An 18,532-nucleotide genomic window follows, 5' to 3' on the forward strand; every position below is an offset into this window, starting at 1 on the left:
TTCCATCCTCTGGTTCCCAAATCTCTCTGGTGATCACGTATTATGTTTGGGCATTTTAAAATATGTCCAATATGTCCATTTACAAGTATGTCTTTTCCATAAGCTCTTAAGGACAGGGACCATGCCCCATTCTTTGTTGTATTTCATAGAATCTAGTACAATATCCCACCACCTGCCTGTCAGTTTGTCACAGTGTGGTAGCTTGTGTGTTGCTGATGCTGGAAGCTATGTCACTGGTATTTCAAATACCAGCAGGGTCACCCTTGGTGGACAGGCTTCAGCAGACCTTCCAGACTAAGACAGGCTAGGAAGAAAGGCCTGGAAATCCACTTCCAAAATTAACCAATGAAAACCCTATGGATCACAGAATATTGTCTGAGGCTTCGATTCACTTACTTTAGATTATCAGGAGGGGTGCTTGCTGAAGAAGGACACCTTTTTTGGTAAAATGAAGAGTAAGCAACAGAAAGGAAAACGCTTGACTTTGGATGGATTGACACCGTGGCTGCAACAATGGACTCAAACATACCAACAGTCCTAAAGATGGCACAGGACTAGGCAACATTTCGTCCTGTTATACACTGAGTCACCATGAGTCAGAGCCGACGTGAGGACAGCTAACAACAACAGTACAATGTCAGCATATATCTGGTTATAATGAGGAGGAGAACTAGCTAGCAGTTATTCAGTTTTGTATCAGTTACTGTTGTATACAACAGAAACCACTATAGCTAGTTTAAACATAAAGAGATTTATACCAGGTACTAGATGGCTTACAAAATTCCTAGAGGGCCAGAGGAGCAAGCTCTAGATTGAGCTTGCAGGAATAACTCTCAGTCCCCAGAATCACACTACCTTTGCCACCATAAGAGAAGTGGATGCTGCAGATGCAGGAAGCTACTCCCCCAGGAAGCTGCGACTGCTGAGTCATGTTTTCCCTATTACAGTCTGTGCCAGCAAAATGGGTGTTTCACTCCCTGCCAATATCTCTCTTTCCTTAACTCAGTTCCACGTTCAAGCCTGTGTGAGTGCATTCAATTAATGGAAACTAAATTATATCCAGGACTTCAGCTGCAAGGGAGTCTTAGTAGCAAGAGAGTTACACCATAGAGAGTTTGTGATGGATATTCAATAGGCCAATCCCTAATATCCACCACAAATCAGAGTTATCAAGGCCAAGGCCAAAGAGGCCAAGTTCTATCAATATTTTAAGAAATATGTGTGTGGCTATAAACTGGAGACAAAAGCAAGGGAATCAGACATTAAGTAGATACTTGAATGCTACCGGAAGAAAAAATAATGACTGAATTAAAGCCTGGAGTGGACGACAACTATCAATTTTCAGATTACTCAAGCTTCAATAATATTGATTAATGAGCACCTGAGTTATTGTCCTTTCTTTACTATTTACCTTCCAAAATCCTAATTCAGACAGGCATCATACTGTCTGACCACACCTTCTTCTTCCAATTTACCTGCACAACCAGCCTGACTACAGCTTCTCTGGGACCTCACCAAGACTTTAAATAACATCCCTATCTTCACCGCTCTCCCTGTTTCACTGGGGTTCTGTGCTATATCTTTTCAATCACTTCCTTGTCCACATACTCAACGTCCTTGCTTATTCACCCTTTCTTCATCTACTCTTCTGTCAAACTCCCATCAGTGGCTGAGCACATCTCACTGCCTTCTTCACACCTCACCTAGGATGCAGAAGGGCAAACCACACAAGTGGAAAGACTGGTTTCAATAAAAAGCCATAGTCCACAAATTTAAATGGGTACCCAGTAAAAATCTGGTAAAGAAAATTTGGGGGTGAGACCAGATATGTATGTTTTTACAAAGCCCTAATATGCTAGAATAGCCTTTTACAGAGAATTCCCTCTTTCCCCCTTCCCTTCTCCTTCTGTGTCTCTATCAAATAACCATAATAATGTGAGTTCCTAACTAACCTGATGTTTTAATAACCCCTGTGTAGAGATAGGAAACCCTGGTGGTGTAGTGGTTAAGTGCTACAGCTGCTAACCAAAAGTCGGCAGTTCAAATCCATGAGGTGCTCCTTGGAAACTCTATGGGGCAGTTCTGCTCTGACCTATAGGGTCGCTATGAGTCAGAATTGACTCAATGGCCTTTTTTTTTTTTTTTTTTTGTAATGTAGAGATAAGCATATAAGGAAGACAACTCTATGAAAGAGAGGGGGACAGTCACCCAAGCAGCATCGGCATCTAGAAGTATTGCCATCCTTGGGCAGCCAGCATACTGGTGGTTAGGGAAGGACACAACAGCAAGAGGTCATGTCAGGTCAAGGTGGACTACTAGGCTGAAGATCTCTAGGCACTCCAGTAAAAAGGGCATATAATCATTGCAGCCCTTGGATAAACCATTCAGCCAGGACCAGCCCAGGTAAAGGCTCAAGAAAATACTGCTTGAAAGTGGGTAAGGCTAGTGGATATTGGGATTTAACAGGCATTGATGATAGTCACTCAGCCTAGACTTAATCAGTTGGGGAAAAAAGCCTAGAAGGATTGTCTCCAGAATGGAGGCACCCCTCCCATGCTTCCATTTCTGCTTTGAGAAAATAGGAGTCAGTGCCAGCTCAATAGACTTTATCAAGGGTTCCAGAAGCTGTCCTGAAGAGGAAGATGTACTAAAAAGTATGGAGCACAGCTACTAATGGCCTCGAAATACCTATCCTAGTCTGAGTGGGAGTAAGCCATTGGTCAGATAAATTCCAAGGATTTGAAATTGAGGAAGGACTCTTTGGATGAGTTTAATTCTAACAGGGTCATATTTTGCAAAGAAGGTGAAAAGAACACTTGGCAGAGTGTTCCAAGAGGAAAGCAGAGAGCTCTTTATGCTCCCAATGAGGACTCTTGAACCCCCATGAGCCCTCAGTGTTTCTAACACTAGGACTCCTTCTCCCCTCAGTTGTTAAATCTACCTTTTAGATTATGTGTTCATAATCTAACATGTTCAAGACTTTATGTAGCAATATCCAGTCTACTTTTGGGAGATTAGTTCTAACTCTCCAGGTCCATCTGACAATAGAAGTCAAACAGATTTGTCTCATGATCCATGATTGATAACCAAGACTTAGCATCATCTACCACGTAGTTGCTCCAGTTTATTGAACCCATCTTTGTGCTGGGCTCTTCACCTACATTATCTCCTGTAATTCTCACAACAACTTTATGAGGTTAGTACTATTATCATCTTTATTTTTCAGGTGAGGACTTGTAGGCAGGGAAAAAAATAACTTGCACTAAGTCATTGCAGCTATGCAGTGCTAGAATCAAGATTAGAGTCAGAGCTGCCCTCCAAATTATGCTACACTGCCTCTAACCAGCCCTAAAGGAGTAAAAACCACATTGGAAAAGATGCAGCAGCCCAGACTAGGCAGCAGCCTTTCCTGAAGGATGAAAGAAATCATGGCATCCTAAAGCAAATTAAGCCATAGCTTAAATGAAGTGCATATATTTTACCTCTCTAATACTTGACTCTAGAGTCTGGGTTTTTACAAAAATCTGTGCTCTAAACTCAAAAGCAGTCAGAAGCGTTTGTCTTTAATCTGTCTTGTAAATTGATGTACAGCATAAATGGTGAGAATAATGACAATATGGGACCTTAACCGCATGTCAGATGTTACGCTCCAGTTTCCACATACTGCCTCATCTATTCCTCCAACAACCTTATTAGGCTGGTGCTTAGGAACTCCCATTTCACAGGTGGTTATACAGAGAAAATGGGTATACAGAGAGGTTATTACACTCCCTTAAGTCACGTAGGTAGTGAATAAAGGAGCACAGATTCAAACCTGGGCCATTTGATTCCAGAACCTGTGATCTTGGGCCTCGTTAAAGGCTGTCAGGAGTCAATGCAAACTTGAAGAAAACAGGGTGTTAAATAACACTTTTTTTTTTTTTTTCAGTCGAGTTGCTAACACTCACATTTTCTGCAGGATCCGCTGAAACACTGTGCAGCTGATTCGGCCCCCTTATCCCACCCTCCACCTCTGGGCTATATAAGAGATGATAAGCAATTCTCTGAGAGTTTACAGAAGCAGGCAGGGAGGACTGAAGATCACTTGGCATAGAGTTCTCTGCTTTCTGTTTGAGTCCCCCACCCCATGCAGAAGGGAAAGGAGGTGATCCTGCCTCATTGTCCAAGTTAAGCCAAATGAAGGGCTTCAAAAAAACTCATTTAGGTAGCCTCATCAAGATTGGAGGATCCCCAGTGAACCTATATAGGGACCCTTGGGAGAAACAGTAAATGCTGGATATTCTCCAACCATAGAAGGCCCCAAACCATAAGTAAGACTTCCTGCCCCTTGCCTGTGCTCCCTGATCCTGTAACTGAACCTGGAGGAGCCCAAAACAGTAGATGCTGGCAACTGGAAAAAAGCTGGAGGAAGGAAAGGAAAAGCTGACCATTCTCATCTGCCCACCACAGACCCCAGTCTGAGGCAGAACCAAGCTGGGGGAGCGGAGGAGCTTTGGTTTATTTTTTCCAAAGACAAGACCCTAAGACAGTTAGGAGGAGGAAAAATGCTCTTTAGAGCCCCAACCAAAACCAAACCAAACCATACTAAACCCATTGCCATCTAGTTGATTCCGACTCATAGCGACCATATAGGACAGAGTGGAACTGCCCCATAAGGTTTCCAAGAAGTGTTTGGTGGATTCAAACTTTGAAGAAAGACACACGTGGGTTCAACTCTAGCTTTTCCACTTATAGATTATGTGATCTCAAGCAAGTTACTTACTTTCTGAGACTTGGTGCCTTCATTTTTGTCTGTCTTGTTCACTGTTTCACTGTTTTTAACCCCAGTGCCTAGAACAGATAAAAGATGCTTAATAAGTATTTATTGAATGAAAAAATTCTTCCAGAAAATGGCAATAACAATACCTCTCTCACACTGTTACTTATCCCTTTTAGTCTCACACTGAAGATTAGAGGGGATAAGGCATACGGAAAGATAATATATTGGTATATTAATTTTTACCTATTTCTTGCTTCTCTAAGTAATTCCAAAAATTGAAAAGATGGTTTTTGTTTTCTTTTATTTCTTTCTCCTTTTCCACATCCTGGGGTGACAGGCCTTTGTCTTGACTTCAAAGCCCCAGGGGGAAAAAACTTCTTTGGTTTCCTGAGCTGCTCTGAAGACAACACCCATGAGGCCTGTCTGGGAGAACTCGATTGGGGCGGCGGGGGGGGGGGAGTTATGAAGAAGAAATGAGGAGGAAACTAATGCTCTGAGGAAGAAGAAAGTATTCCTTTCCCCTAACCCTAGAGTGTAGACTGGGGGCCTGGAGGAAAGCCAGGCTCTAGAGAGCCAGAAATCTGCTCCAAAGATGGCAGAAGCCCTAATGAGGTACCTAATGGATGGCTGGGACATTAAGCTCCTTGAGGTTGGGAGGCCTGGGAAATGTCCCAGGGACTAAGCTGACAAAGAGAGATGGCAGACAAAATAAACATCTTGATAACAACAGACCGAAGACAGAGGGCCTTGCCAAGTCTCCTGGATTATATAAATCCTACGGTTATGGGACTCCCCCAAAGAAGGGGAAGAGGCCCAGCAAGAATTAGAAATGAATTTCTCACCAGCACTGGCTGCCATGGGCCAAATCAGACATAATTTGATTTAATTAAAAAAAAAAAAAAAGAAATAGGATGTTTGTTGCGCCTGAATGTTGTGGAGCTAATTCACATGGGTCATGTGTATGTACAATTCCTGATCCAATGTCTCCTGCTTAGTGAAGCTTAAACCAAAAAAACCGAAGTCATTGCCATCAAGTTGATTCCAATTTATGGCAACCCCATGAGTTATAGAGTAGCACCGCTCCATAGGGTTTTCTTGGCTGTAATCTTTACGGAAGCAGATTCCCAGTTTTCTCATGATACCACTGGGTGGGTTTGAACTGCCAACTTTTAGGTTAGTAGCCAATAGCAAACCGCTTGTACCACCCAGGGCCTTGTTGTTGTTAGCTACCATCGAGTCAGTTCAAACCCATAGCGAGCTTATAGCACAGAGTAGAACTGCCCCGTAGTGTTTCCAAGGCTGTAAATCTTTAAGGAAGCAGACTGCCACATCTTTCTCTCATGGAGCGGCTGGTAGGCTTGAATTGCTAAACTTTCGATTTGCAGCTGAGAACTTTAACCACTGTGCCACCAGGGCTACCTTAGTAAAAGTTTAACCAAACTCATTGCCGTAGAGTCTATTCTGACTCATAGCGACTCTATAGGACATAGTAGAACTGTCCCATAAGGTTTCTAAGGCTGTAAGCGGGCTGCCACATCTTTCTACCGAGGAATGGCTGGTGGGTTTGAGCTGCTGACCTTTTGGTTAGCAACTGAGCGCTTAACCACTGCTCCACCAGGGCTTAAACTCATCATCCGTTGCTTTCAAGTTGATTCTGACTTACAGCAGCCCTGTAGGACAGAGCAGAACTGCCCCATAGGGTACCCAAGGAGTGGCTGGTGGATTCAAACTACTGACCTTTTGGTTAACAGCCATAATTCTTAACCACTACACCACCAGGGCTTAGCAGATGCTAATTCTTTCTTAGGATGTTTTCCTTACAAAGCAGAAAATTCTTTGTCTAGTTCTTTAGTCTTGTAGATGATGGAAGAGAACAACTCTAGGTGGATTCAGCTTATGCTGGCAGAAGAAAAGGAGTGTTTGTGTGGGATTTAGGTGGGCCATACAAGATGGTTGTCCTGACATCCACAGCCATAAGATCTGGCCAGAAGAGGGTGTGCAGTTCTGTTAGCAGGTCCCAGCAGGTACAATACCCAGTCTGGTATTTCATGTGTGTTAACGTAGTTAATGCAACAATCCCAATATTATTATTTCCCATTTACAGATAAAGGAACCAAGGCATAGAAAGGCTCAGTAACTTTCCCAAGGTTGACAGAGTCTGTAAGTAGCTGGATTCAACTCAACAGGAGCCAAAGTGAAAACTTTTAGCCACTACAACACACTGTCATCAAAAGTATGAAGTGATATTTGCCTGGAATGGTGAAGACCCCAGCAAGAGGAATATCCCAGGTACCCCTTACCAAGATGGCCATTTATAAGCATATGTGTATCTCTAATTCTGATCTGGTACTGAAGGAAGAAGTCTAAAGTGCACTGAAGGTATTGGCAAAAAACAAGGCTCCAGGAATTGATGGAATACCAATTGAGAGGTTTCAACAAAATGATGCAGCACTGGAAGTGCTCACTCCTCTATGCCAAGAAATTTGGAGGACACCTACCTGGCCAATCGACTGGAAGAGATCCATATTTATGCCTATTCCCAAGAAAGGTGATCCAACCAATTGTGGAAATTATTGAACAATATCATTAATATCACACATGAGTAAAATTTTGCTGAAGATCATTCAAAAGCAGCTGCAGCAGTATACAGACGGTAACTGCCAGAAATTCAAGCCAGATTTAGAAGAGGACATGGAACCAGGGACATGATTACTGATGTCAGACGGATCCTGGCTGAAAGCAGAGAATACGAGAAAGATGTTTACATGTTTTACTGACTATGCTAAGGCATTCGGCTGTGTGGATCAAACAAATTATGGATAACATTGTGAAGAATGGGAATTCCAAAACACTTAATTGTGCTCATGAGGAACCTGTCCTTGTATCAAGAGCAAGGGGATACTGCGCAGTTTAAAGTCAGGAAAGGTGTGTATCAGGGTTGTATCCTTTCACCATACCTATTCAATCTGTATGCTGAGCAAATAATCCAAGAAGCTGGACTATACGAAGAACAACAGGGCATCAGGATTGGAGGAAAACTCACTAACAACTTGCATTATGCAGATGGCACAACCTTGTTTGCTGAAAGTGAAGAGGACTTGAAGCACTTAACTGATTAAGATTAAAGACCACAGCCTTCAGTATGGACTACACCTCAACATAAAGAAAACAAAAATCCTCACAAATGGACTGATAAACAACATCATGATAAATGGAGAAAAGATTGAGGTTGGCAAGGATTTCATTTTACTTAGATCCACAGTCAACACCCATGGAAGCAGCGGTCAAGAAATCAAAAGACAGACTGCACTGGGCAAATCTGTTGCAAAAGACCTCTTTAAAGTGTTGGAAAGCAAAGATGTCACCTTGAAGACTAAGGTGCCCCTAACCGAAGCTGTGGTGTTTTCAATCGCCCCATACGCATGCAAAGGCTGGACGTTGAATAAAGAAGACCAAAGAATTGATGCCTTTGAATTGTGGTATTGGCAAGGAATATTGACTATACCATGGACTGCCAAAAGAATGAACAAATCTGTACAACCAGAATGCTCCTTAGAAGCAAGGATGGCAAGATTATGTCTCACATACTTTGGACATGTTATTTGGAGGAATCAGTCCCTGGAGAAGGACATCATACTTGGTAAAGTAGAAGGTCAGTGAAAAAGAGAAAGACCCTCAATGAGCTGGATTGACACAGTGGCTGCAACAATGGGCTCAGGCATAGCAACAATTGTGAGGATGGTGCAGGACTGGGTGGTGTTTTCTTCTATTGTACATAAAGGTTCGCTATGAGTCGGAACCAACTTGAAGACACCACCACTACCAACGATTCTGACCTCGTTCCTAAATTCCAAACCATGTTTCACAGTGGATCCTAAAGAGTTTCACCGGATTATCTCACTAGCTGGTTAACCTCAAAATGTCTGAAGGTGAAATCATATCCTTGTTTTCCAAACCAGTTTTTCTTCCTCATGTTAATATTATCTTTACTTTTTTCAGTCACACTCTCTGCAAATATTAACATCTGCTTTTCTCCCTCCCATTCCTTTTTACTGTACCCAAATCAATTGTCATATAGATTTTGCTTCTATAATATCTTTAAAATATGGCCCCTCTTTTCAATTGTCACAGCTTCAACCTTGGCTTTCAACCTTCACTGCCTAATAGCTATCAGCCTTCCAACTGCTTGTCCTGCAGCATTCTCTCTTAAACCTACTCAGTAAACCTCTATTATATTAGTCTTTGTGGAGCACAGTTCTAATCACATTACTATGCTGTTCTAAAGTCCAGCCTTCAAAGACCATTGCTTGCCAAATTACATACAGATTCCCTTACCTGGTATTTATTTCCAAGTCATCAATCAAGCCTTTTCTCCTACTAGTCTCTCTCACAAACTCTATGCTCTGGCCCAATGGCATTGTGTATTCATTTTACTTCCATGCTTTGGTTTAAATACCCTCACCTTAGTCTTCTACCTTTTGAAGCCCTCTTAACCCTCAAAAAGGCCCACAACAAATGGCACTTTACTGAGCTCCCCCACTTGCCCTGCTTTCTCCCTCTCTTGAACCCCATAATGTTTCTCCATCTTTGACAGCACTTCTATTCTAAACTGCCTTCCCTACCCTCCCTGCCTTCAGTCTCGTTTCTTCCAATCCATCTGAGGCCAAAGGAACATTTCAAAAATCTAAATCAACCTTGTGAGAATTCTTTACACACTCATATACACAGAGGCACACTTACACACATCTCTATATGGCTTCTCCATGTTTTATTTTTCAAGGGTTTCAGGGTGACTGAAGAGGAGGGACAGCAGGAAGGTGTCTGTGGTAGATTAATTACTTTTGTGTGTGGCTTTTCTAGCCTTGGTCTTGTAACTCACATTCAGGTGACTGGCCGGGACTGTGTGATAGGGTAATTGTGGCCTACCAAGGGGATTGGTCAGTTTTGCCTTAAAAGAGAGCCAATTCCAGAGCAGAGAGGAAGATCATACTACCACCAAGGAAGAACAGACAGGAACAGAGAGTGTGATCTTTGGATCCAGGATTCCTGCACGGAAAAGCCCTTGGAAGCAAGAGAGACAGAAATGGAGAGAGAAAGCTGTAACTCTGAAAATGGTGAGAAGCAGTGTCAGGAGAGACCTGGAAGCAGAGACCTGGCAGCAGGAGACAGCACGGTGGGCATCCCAGGCACACGGAGAGAGAAAGCTGAGTGCCTTTGGGGAGAGGCCTAGGGCCAATTCAGGGAGCCTGAATTGTAACCTGTTACTTCTCTAATAAACCCCATAATCGTGAATGGGTCTGTGAGTTCTGTGTGGCCATTGCAATGAATTATTGAACCCAGAAGAGAAATAGAGTGCTGTGGGAGGAACAGTTGGTGTCAGAATTGGTAAAGATGGCGGAGAGAGGAGGCATGCCTGAACCTCGCCTCATAGGACTCAGCCTTGGGATGTTAGTCTGAGTTCTCCTTCCCCCTTGTGAGTTAGAGGAGGTTAGACAGAGTTCCCAAGTTTCTTCAGCATCAGTCAGGACAGTTCCGGGAAGTTCTTATCCTACTGCCAGTCAACCAAATTGCATTTGTTCCTCACCGTTGCTTTCAGAGTGTTTGCACACCAATCCATGCCGCTCTCAATCACCAGCACCATTGTATTTACGCCGTTCCTATGTACAGAAACATCAATAAGCCCTACCGTCTTCCATTTAATTCACAAAGCCCAGTCTGTTCCCAGTTGTCTACTGCTTTCCTACAGATCTCCTGCTATTCTACTCTGAATTTCTTTCTTTGCTCTGAAACTCTTCTGGCCATTCCTTCTACCCGAAATGTCTTTGTTTTGGTTACTCCAGGTGTATGTAAACTCCTGTTCCTCAGAACCCCTGTATCTCCTTGTTTGCGTTCTTCTTATGACACATACCACATACTATTAGTACCTTAGTTTTTGTGAAAATTTTATTATCCCATTATAAAGTTGGAAGAGCCTATGTTATACAACCAGTATGTCCTGTTTCCCCAGCTTGGGGTACATGATAAGCTCAATTAAAAATTTTTTTTTTTTTACCTAACCAGTTTGGACCCCTATTTCCACTTATCCCAATAATGTATTTCCTTCCTCACTAGACCCCCCCCCCCCCACCACCACCTTTCCACCGCAAGCTAAGAACTCCAATGGGCTGGAAAGTTGTGTCTGTCGTCTGAAAAGCTCTGTTTTCTGCATCGTGGGTTCTTTGCTAAAACAAGGTCATTAACCACATTCTCTGGCAATCCTGAGTAGTTCCTGTCCACTCCTTTTCATGTCCTGGTGATGTGGAACTTGTGACTATGGCTATGCTTTCTCAGGGTACAGGGAAGATCTGGAGTAAGCGTCTCTCTCAGGCTTACACTTAGTAGTACTCACATCACACTAACCAGTCTGGTCTTCCAAAGCCATAATCTGTTGTTGACTCAGCTCTTAAGTCACACATACACACATGTATGTCAAGACTGCCCTCCTCCTTTAAGTCAGTTTCCTCTTGAAGCCTTCATTTATAAACAACATCCTCAACCACAGCCACTTCAGTCCATCAGACATGTTATCAAACATTGAATCTCAAATGCAAAGGGATCAGTACCTTTCCTCCAAGAGCCATCCTTGACTCCCATTAAAATTTGCTCCACATCTATATAACTAAAAGACTCCACCAAAGCTGGTTATTTCCAAAACAAAAAAAGTGTGCTCCAAAGTGAGTCAGTGCTTCTGCCTCTAGTACTAGAAACTACCAACAACTTATTAATGGCAGATTTTCGATATTTAAAATTCTTTTGAGTACCATTCACCATGCATCTCCTTCAGTTACTTTTCAGGAAATACATCACAAATAAATCAATGAGTCAATAAATCTGTTCCCCTTTGTTCCAAACATTCTGTCCTTTCCTCTTACTCTAAATAGTTACTGTAGAGTGGACTCCAATTCATCAAGAGTTCATCCGAGTAGCACTGTGCTCTAAAGGGTTGTCAATGGACGATTTTCTGGAGGTAGGCATTTCTGCTGAGGTGCCTCCAGTGGACTTGAACCTCCAACTTTTCAGTTAGCAGTCAAGCATGTTAACTGTTTGCACCACCCAGGAACTCCTCCTCTCCTCTTACTCTAGGCCTCAGAAATTTCTCCTATATCTGAGTACTATATTTTATGGCATTTACATCTATTAAAAGTAAGTTGCAATCTCACACTTGGCCTGTAGGCATTGGGTATATGTGGTTCAAAGCCAGGCAAGGGAATCGTACTTAATTTGGTAAGCAATGGGGAGCCATTGAACCTGAGCACTTAATTTCAAGGTTATAAAAGACCCTGGACAGTTCTCTGCTTTATCAAGTCTACAAATTCAGCACAGTGTATACTGAGATTTTTTAGAACAAGGGATAGTTCTGTTATTTTATTTATTTATGATGCTGCTGGTAAGCCTTTCATGCCTGCAAAGCAGAATCAGGGTTTCCATAAACACTTGTAAAAAACAGTTCTAGATTGGAGAATTTTCAAATATTCCTCATTTTTGCAAAATCTCATTTTGAAAATCGTTTGCATATTCAGGGTGAAATCCCATGGAAGTATGCCTCCTGCCCAGTTTTACAGAGTAATTATTTCTACATTTTTGAACTGCCACCACCTTTAAAACATGTCAGCTCAAACTGCACAATAGACATAGGTATTAATTAGCCAGGCTAATTACCCAGACTTGTTTAGACTAATCAAGTGATGAAACAGCTTCAATCTGTTGGATTTTTTTTTTCCTTGAACAACTAACAGTAAAGCATGAACTTGTTATTACTAGTAAATTACACAAACACAATTTGCGACTGAGAAAGCCATACTCTTTTCCCTAAACGCAGGTCCTTGCTTGCAAAGCCTGGTCCACTGCCGATTCTACCTCCGAAGGTACTTTGAAGAAAAGTCTTTCCATCTCCTCACAGCAGAAAATCAATACTGCACGCCGGAGGGGAAGATGGAGAGTTAAAATGTCCTCTTCACATGGGTGAGTAAACACTACCTCTGTGCTAGGGATGGCACATCTCAGAACTGCAGGCTGCAAGGCAGATTCCAAATAAAACCCTTTACCAAGCAGAGTGGCCAGGGAAGCTCTCATCCCAAAGCTGGCACCGCGGAGCCCTTTGCCTCATATAATTTCATTTCTGTGCAACTGCAGATGCGTGTGTGCCTGTAAAATTGCATAATTTGCCATTTACCCAGCTGTTACTCCAGCAAACCTATTCTTTGCACACTGATTTGTCTGCCTGCCTGCCTGCCTGCCTGCCTGCCTGCCTGCCTGCCTGCCTGCCTGCCTGCCTGCCCCTGCCTGCCTGCCTGCCTGCCTGCCTGCCTGCCTGCCTGCCTGCCTGCCTGCCTGCCTGCCTGCCTGCCTGCCTGCCTGCCTAATAAACCCACAGGAAAGGAGGAAGGGAGAGGCAAACTTTTCCCTATCACACTGTGTTCTGGGCCTCGTCTTCATCTCAAGTACCTGCCCCTCCCACCTTTAGAGAAAATCACAGGTCTCAAAGCCTCAGTGAACAGAAGCTTGGCATGGGTTCTTCTTTACACAGGATTCACCGCTTTCTGGGCAAAGATGTGTATTTTTCATGTCCTTTGTATCTTAACCTGGTTATGTCTCCTGACCCTCAGGTTTAAAACAAAGCTGCCTTGGCTCTGGGTTTCTCCCCTGCTGCTCTCATGTTTTTTTCTGAGGTGCCCTAGTATTTCTGGCTTCTTCCCACATTGAGTCAAATCTGAGTACAGATTGCAGAAAGCATCTAACGTCATCACAAAATACTCGAGGTAGGCAGCCTCTGACAGCTTTTAGCAGCCCACATCCTCAAGCTGGTATTTTTCTGCTACACTGATGATAAAAAGATAAGACATTGTTCAAATGTTCTTATGCTGCAACCATCTAAAAGCAGGGCTTTGAAAATACAAAACCCTGCTAGTTCCCAGGGACAATATTCACATCTTCCATTGTGCTACCACAAAGCTCTTCCACACCCTGGAGGAACGGAGTACTAATTACTCATGGCACTCCAGATGAGCTGTGAGGGGCACAAAAGGTGCATAATGATGAGGGACTGGGGAGCCAACAACTGGGTGAATTTGAAGTCAACATAAGCTGTTACCACCTTTTCTCAACAGAGCCCTCTAACCCCTGCTCAGAGGGACTAGTTTTTTCTACTCATCTTATTCACCATTAAACAGGATGTGAAATACTTTCTGAAATATTAATCTCTGCTAGTGTTAAACTGTGTATGTATATATGCTATTTAGGTTGTAGCATATAAAGAAAGCAAAGGAAATGCGTATTTGTGCTTGGAAATACACAATAGACATGTTTTTGGAAATGTGGGTGAATTGTATTTTATAAATCAAATCAAAGCCCTTGGGGGCTTTGTTATTTAAAGACATTACTGTGTATCTGCTTATAAAACACGTGATTTTGGTAAATACGGCTTTTCTCATGCCTTTTTTTCAAGTAGAAGCATATCTTTTCTTTTTAAAAGGGGCCTAGTATCATAGTTCTTCAAACGGAAAATTTTGGAAATCTTCTTAGACTCCTGTCCAAACCATGGCAGTGGACATTAAGGCCAGGTATTGAATAATCTACAACCAAGTGCTGTAATAATCCTAGACACAACTGCTGTATCCCACACAAACCCTTTTGTTTTACACCCAGAAACTGCAACAACCCTCCTTTATATTGGAACATGTCTTTACATAGCTTTCCTTGCACAACTGTTGCCTCCTTCCCAGAACTGCACACTTGTACTAAAGCACAAATATAATTGTGGAGAATGTATGAGACACATGACACCTTTTTTCATTCTATTACTAGGCAAATTTTTTTTTAACAGAATATAGATTTTAATTCACTTTAATAGTGGCTTTGCTAACAATCCAGGCTCCCAGAAATGTAACTTACTTTTGAGATGGTGATTTCCTTCTCAGTGAGCATATTCAAGTACAATCAGGTATGTTGTAGAAGTACCTTAGAGATGGAAGTTTGTATTAACCAACCTGTAAGGCGGTTTTTTGTTTTGTTTTGTATATGTGTGTACGAATTTTTTTACTGTGGTAAAATACACCTAACATAAGACTTAACACATGACATTTAGAACATTAACAGTGTTGTGCAACCATCACCAGTATCTAGTTCCAGAACATTCTCATCAGCCCAAAAGGAAACCCAGACTCACTAACCAGTCATTCCCTATTCCCCCTCTCCCCCCAGCCCCTGGTGGCCACTAATCTGTTTTCTGTCTCTATGGGTTTGTCTGTTCTGGTTATTTAATAAAAAGGAATCATACAATATGTGGCCGTCTGTGTCTGGCATTGTTCACTTAGCATCAAAAACCCTTCTGGGTACAAATCACCCCTGATTAGCTGCATTAAAGATACACCTCTTACTCCCATCCCCCCCTCTTCCCTTCCCAGGCCCTCAGGTGTGTTGCTTGCATCGCGTGCCACCCCTCGCCTCATAGGAGCTCCTTGGGGGGCCCCTCTCTGACAGTCCTCTCCCATCGAGTGTTTCATGTCTGACTCTGGGGACACCCGTGGAGGTGGAAATGCAGCAAATAGCTCTCAAACTTTTCTGAGGTTTTCATATTTTAAAATAAGATGTGAGAGGTGCTTTTTCTCTTCCTGACAAATTTAAGTGATAATTAACTGGTAACAGGAAGTCTCCCCTGAAGCAGTGGCATCACTAGGGTTGGTGTCACCCAGTGTTGGTGTCCCCCCCTCCCCGCCGGCGGAGCAGCCCGGCCCAACCCTGGCGGCTCCCTTCAGCTCTCCCCGCCTCTTAGGCTGCCCAAGGTGGAGATTCTCGTCTGTGCCTAATGGCAGATGCCGCGGCCCAGCCACCTGCACCCTGACTGGTTGGGGGTGGGGGGTGGGGGGTGACAAGTTACCACAATCGGTTATGGGTAAGACCAACCCAAGTGAAGCCACTGCTTTGGCAGCACCTGCCCCAACAACTCTGCTCACCTGCCTCCGCCACCGCTGCTGCCGCCGCTGCCATAGACCTGAGATCATTTTGATGTAACCCCATCTGACAGTGTCAGGAGTGTGGTCCACACCCCCTCCCCACCCTCCTAGTGACGCCACTGCCCTAAAGTGTCACAACGTGCTTCTACTTAGCAGAGCCATCCTTTAGATCTACACCACAGATTAGCTCCCAAACTAACATTTGCTTATGGCCAAAAGAGCTGGCATTGCCCCATTACCCCAGACATTCATACCTATACTCACTATTCATATTGCACTTGCATTTTCTTTTTATTAACAGAAGTGACTTAAAAGCAGGCTGTGATGAGGTGGAGAATAACGGATTCCAAGTGAAAAAATTTAGTTTTGAATCATTTTGCCACCATTTATTAGCTACATGACCATGGGCAAGCCATGAAACAGCCTGAACTTCAGGTTTAAAAAAGTGGATCACCTTATACAGTGGCTAAGCACACCAGCTGCCACCTGTCAGTTTGTCATACTGTGATGACTTGCATGTTGCCATGATGCTGGAAGCTATGCCACCAGTATTTCAGATGCCAGCAAGGTCATCCATGGCAGACAGGCTTCAGTGGACAAACTAAAACTAGGAAGAAAAGCCTGGCAATCTACTTATGAAAATTAGCCAGTGAAAACCGTATAGATCACAACTGAATATTTTCTGATATTGTCCTGAAAGGTGAGCCCCCCAGTTAGAAGGCACTCAAGATACACAGTGGCCACAACAATGGACTTGAATATACAAACATTGTGAAGATGGCACAGAACTGGGCAAGGTTTCCTTTAGTTGTACGTGGGGTTGCCATGAGATGGAGTTGACTTGTAGGCAACCAACAACTTCACCAGGCTGTTGCCAAGATCAAAGACAAGAAATTAATTGCATACACAAAAGCTCTTTGTAAGCTATGATCATATTCCCTAGATGTCCATTAGAATGTAAGCACAGTGCTGGTGGGAACTTTGTCATGTTTTCTACTTTCATGCCTAATGCATTGCTCAGGGTGTAGTAGACATTCAGTAAGATTTTAATTAATTAGTGAAAGACAGAATGATGTTACTATTATCAGCAACAGGACCACACAATTAGCCCTGAAAAGGTTATCGTCTATAGGTAATTATCCAGATCGTTTTTATGCATTGTAGCCAATTTAGTGCCTTATCCCATTTACCTCTCTTCTAAATACTGTTATATGTAGAGAAGAAACAAGAAACATTTCTCTATTGTACAGAAGAGGAAAGAAAAAAACAAAACAAAACCAAACCTGTTGCCATCCAGTCGATTCCGACTCATAGCAACCCTACAGGACAGAGTAGAACAGCCCCATAGAGTTTCCAATGAGTGCCTGGTGGATTCGAACTGCCAACCTTTTGGTTAGTAGCTGTAGCACTTAACCACTATGCCACCAGGGTTTCTGAGGAAAGAAAAGGTGACTTCAGTTTGAGACATGGACTCTTGTTATGAGCCAATGAAACCTGACTCAAAATTTATCTTCTTTATGATCTTTTCTGCTAGGTCTCTGTCCACGCAGTGACTATGCTTTTACTTCATGCCTCCATCACAAAATGAATTTACTAGTGTGTGTTAAAATGTGCACGATGTGTTTTCAAGTCTGTAAGGTTCTCCTAGGCTGTAACTACTTCCTCCTTTCCTGCCACCCTCCCTCTTTTCCTCCTTTTTCTTTTCTTTCGTTCCTCCTTCCATCTTTTCTTCTTTCTTGTTATTTCTACAGTAACTTATATATTGTCTTAGTCATCTAGTGCTGCTATAACAAAAATACCGCAAGTGGATGGCTTTAACAGAAATAAATTTATTATATCACAGTCTAGTAGGCTACAAGTCCAAATTCAGGGCATCAGCTCCAGAGGAAGGCTTTCTCTGCAGGCTCTGGAAGAAGGTCCTTCTTGTCAATCTTTCCCTGGACTAGGAGCTTCTGCACACAGGAACCCTGGGTCCAAAGCACACGCTCTGCTCCTGGTGCTGCTTTCTTGGTGATATGAGGTTCCCACCTCTCTGCTCCCCTCCCTTTCCTTTTATTTCTTGTGAGATAAAAGGCGGTGCAGGTCACACCCCAGGGAAACTCCCTTTACATGAGATCTGGGATGTGACCTGAGCAAGGGTGTTACATCCCACCCTAACCCTCTTCACCATAATCCAAACCTGCCTCATTGAGGAAATTCAATCACAAAATGGAGGACAACCACGCAATACTGGGAAGCATGGCCCAGCCAAGTTGACAGATATTTTGGGGGGACACAATTGAATTCACGACATATACATATATATTTTGTTTTTTAATAAGATTTTTCAAGGCATGAGTGACAATATTTTAATGACAATCCCTGATACAATATTATTTCTCCCCTAAGTACATTCATTTTTACCAGTAAAAATAAAAAAAGATTTTTTATACAACCACAATGTATACTGAGCAAATAATCCAAGAAGCTGGACTATATGATGAAGAACAGGGCATCAGGATTTGAGGAAGACTCATTAACAACCTGTGTTATGCAGATGACACAACCTTGCTTGCTGAAAGTGAAGAGGACTTGAAGTACTTATTAATGAAGATCAAAGACCACAGCCTTCAGTATGGATTGCACCTCAACATAAAGAAAACAAAAATCCTCACACTGGACCAATGAGCAACATCATGATAAAAGGAGAAAAGATTGAAGTTGTCAAGGATTTCATTTTACTTGGATCCACAATCAACAGCCATGGAAGCATGAGTCAAGAAATCAAAAGATGCATTGCATT

At 42.8% G+C, this 18,532-nt stretch overlaps 1 long non-coding RNA gene across 8 annotated transcripts in view; it reads right to left on the reverse strand.

Annotated features, from left to right (window-relative positions):
* LOC126058770 (uncharacterized) overlaps positions 1-18,532 on the reverse strand; it is a 275,999-nt gene that overhangs the window by 206,602 nt on the left and 50,865 nt on the right. For 7 of the 8 annotated variants that reach the window (XR_007513285.1, XR_007513284.1, XR_007513287.1 and 4 more), the window contains exon 3: positions 4,763-4,830. This is a non-coding gene — a long non-coding RNA (uncharacterized LOC126058770). Of the gene's footprint in view, positions 1-4,762; positions 4,831-10,343; positions 10,417-18,532 lie in introns of all 8 variants that reach the window. The other variant, XR_007513283.1, reaches the window with a different exon arrangement.

The sequence above is a fragment of the Elephas maximus genome, chromosome 15, assembly GCF_024166365.1.
Source record: "Elephas maximus indicus isolate mEleMax1 chromosome 15, mEleMax1 primary haplotype, whole genome shotgun sequence".
In the NCBI taxonomy this organism is placed as follows: domain Eukaryota; kingdom Metazoa; phylum Chordata; class Mammalia; order Proboscidea; family Elephantidae; genus Elephas; species Elephas maximus.